Source organism: Vombatus ursinus, unplaced genomic scaffold (genome assembly GCF_900497805.2).
Source record: "Vombatus ursinus unplaced genomic scaffold, bare-nosed wombat genome assembly UNPS02004746.1, whole genome shotgun sequence".
NCBI lineage: Eukaryota > Metazoa > Chordata > Mammalia > Diprotodontia > Vombatidae > Vombatus > Vombatus ursinus.
The window spans coordinates 30,922-33,579 of NW_020944524.1; the positions used below are offsets into that span (position 1 = coordinate 30,922).

A 2,658-nucleotide genomic window follows, 5' to 3' on the forward strand; every position below is an offset into this window, starting at 1 on the left:
CTGTGTTCCATTATATTTAATTTATTTTGTTAAATATTTCCTAGTCATATTTTAATGTTACCAGTCATACTGAACTCAGGAGTGTTGCAGGATATTTGACTTCTCTAGTCTTTTCTAAGAATATGTTGTAGAGAATGTGATGATTGCATTACTTAGAAGGTATTTTCTCATCTAGGAATTAACTTTACCAGTGAAATTACAGACTATTCATACTGAGGTCTATTTGTACTAAGAAGATAAATGTCAAATAAATGAGTTCCCTCAAACTGTGTCTGAAAACATTTCAGAAAACAACTTCTTTGCCTATCTCCCTCCTGATACTGTGAAAGAATTTTCTCAACATGTAATTAGATTTTTGTTTGCACTATTATTGTAAAACTATTTTCCCTCCTAATCACTAGATTTAACTACCTATTTTAAGGGTTTTAGGATTTTTTTTAACTTTGGAAAAAGTTTATTTGTATATTAAGTACTACTTATGATCATTAAACAGGTCTATGTAACTGAGATTTTTCTTTATAAGAACAAATTATTCCAATTAACAAGAAGCAATATATCTTGGAAATTTCCAATGATTGGTTGTATGTCATATAACAGGGGGTAGCACTGAATTTGGCATATGATTTGATGACTTTATTCACAGCTTCCAAGAAATCTTTCTCAGTGGTAATTTTTCATTACACTCTGATTGCAAATATCCCTGCTTCAATGCAAACACTTCTGATTTCAGCACCAGTGCTACTGAGATACAACCATGTTAACAACTCAAATCTTGTATCTCTTTTGACACTCATTGAATGAGCATGAATCTTGAAAATATGTGTCTGACCCTCCAGATCAGGTAAGTTAAATTCAATCTTTCTATCCAGCCTCCCAGGCCTCATCAATGCTGGGTCCAAAGTATCAGGTCTGTTGGTGGCCATCAGTACTTTAATATTACCTCAAGAATCAAATCCATTCAGCTGTTTGATAAGTTACAACATGGTTCGTTGCATTTCATTGTCACCCCCAGCTCCCTCATCAAAACGAGCACCTCCAACAGCATAAATTTCATCAGAGAATATAAGGCAGGCCTTTTTGGTTCTGGCCATTTCAAAGAGCTCATCGACCATTCGAGCCCCCTCTCCAACATATTTCTGCACAAGTTCAGATCCAGTAACTCAGATGAAGCAGGCATCTGTCCTGTTAGCAACAGCATGAGCACAAAGAGTCTTTTCTGTTTCTAGGGGACCAAAAAGAACTTTGGGAGATTCAATTTCAAGGTTAATAAACCTCTCCAGATGAAGCAGCAGGGTTTTAATTACTTCTCTTAGCTTCTCAATATGTTCTTTGCAACCACCAACATCACTGTATGTGACATCAGGTTTTTCTTCCAAATACATTATGGTAACTGTTAGGTCAATCTTGGGAGACAGGGGAATATGAATTTGATACTTGCTTCTGGGCACACCAACTCTCATTCCTTCTTCAATGTCAGTAGGTGCAACCTGATCACTGAGATCCACCACAAACTTAGCAAACTGCTTCACATTGATAATGTATCTTGGATCCTCTGAATCAGCATTGATTATCTTTGTACACCTTGTAGCCTGTAGTGACTGTTCACTCTGAAGGGTCTATTTATCTGCACCAAATCCCAAAGAGCTGGGGGAGCCAGGCCAGTGTTTGACTCTTTAATGCCAGTAAGCTTATTGATTTTCTTAAAAAGTTGCTAGATGTCATCTTCTACTTGTTGATTTGTCTAGAATAAATGCTTTGGCCATAAGTTTTCAACCAGGCAATATGACCTTCATCCAGTGCTCAGATGGGTTTATCATCCTTCTCCTCCTCTTTGGTTTTCTGCTGATGGGTGTTTAGGTAATCTGGCATTTTGGGACATGTAGCTACCTCAGTTCCTAGAAGTAATTACACAGCAGCTTCCCCCTACTTCTTTTAGGATTTTTATTAAGTGACTATGCTGTCAGGGAAGCTCAAGACACAAACATAGAAGAGGAAAAAAAAACTCTGAAATATCTACAAGCAAAGCTTAAAAGAAAAATGTAGCTCGGATCCAACAAAAACTCGTAGAAGAATTATAAGAGTTTCAAAAAAAAAGAGCTAAAATTGATTTTTTAAAAACAAATGAGAACAGAAGAGAAAATGAAAAATGAGAAAAGAAGAGAGTTGGAAGGGATATATGAAAAGAGAATTAACAGGTTGGAAAAAAGAAGTATAAAATCTTTCTGAACAAAATAACTCCTTGAAAATTAGAACTGGGCAAATGGAAGCTAGTGATGCCATGATACATCAAGAAATAATAAAACAAAGTCAAAAGACTGAAAAAATTGAAGTAAATGTGAAATATTTTGTAGAAAGATCACCTTCTGAAAACAGATTAAGGAGAAAAAACTTAAGAATCACCTGAAAAGCGTGAACAAAAAAAATCAAATTCCAAGAAATAATGAAAGAAAATCACCTAGATATCTTAGAATGAGAGAGTAAAGAAGAAATTTAAAAAAAAATCCACGAGTACCTCCGGGGGAGGGGGAGTGAAAAACTTTAAAATGAAATGTCAGGAATATCAAAGCCAAATCAAGAATTCTCAAGTCAAGGAAAAAAATACAGCAAACAGGAAGAAAGAACTTAAATACCAACATGCCAGACTCAGGATCACACAGG

General features: G+C 35.5%; 1 pseudogene; it reads right to left on the reverse strand.

Annotated features, from left to right (window-relative positions):
* Nucleotides 1-485: 485 nt before the first annotated feature.
* On the reverse strand, nucleotides 486-1,869 carry LOC114027646 (annotated as a pseudogene).
* Between the last annotated feature and the right edge of the window lie 789 nt (nucleotides 1,870-2,658).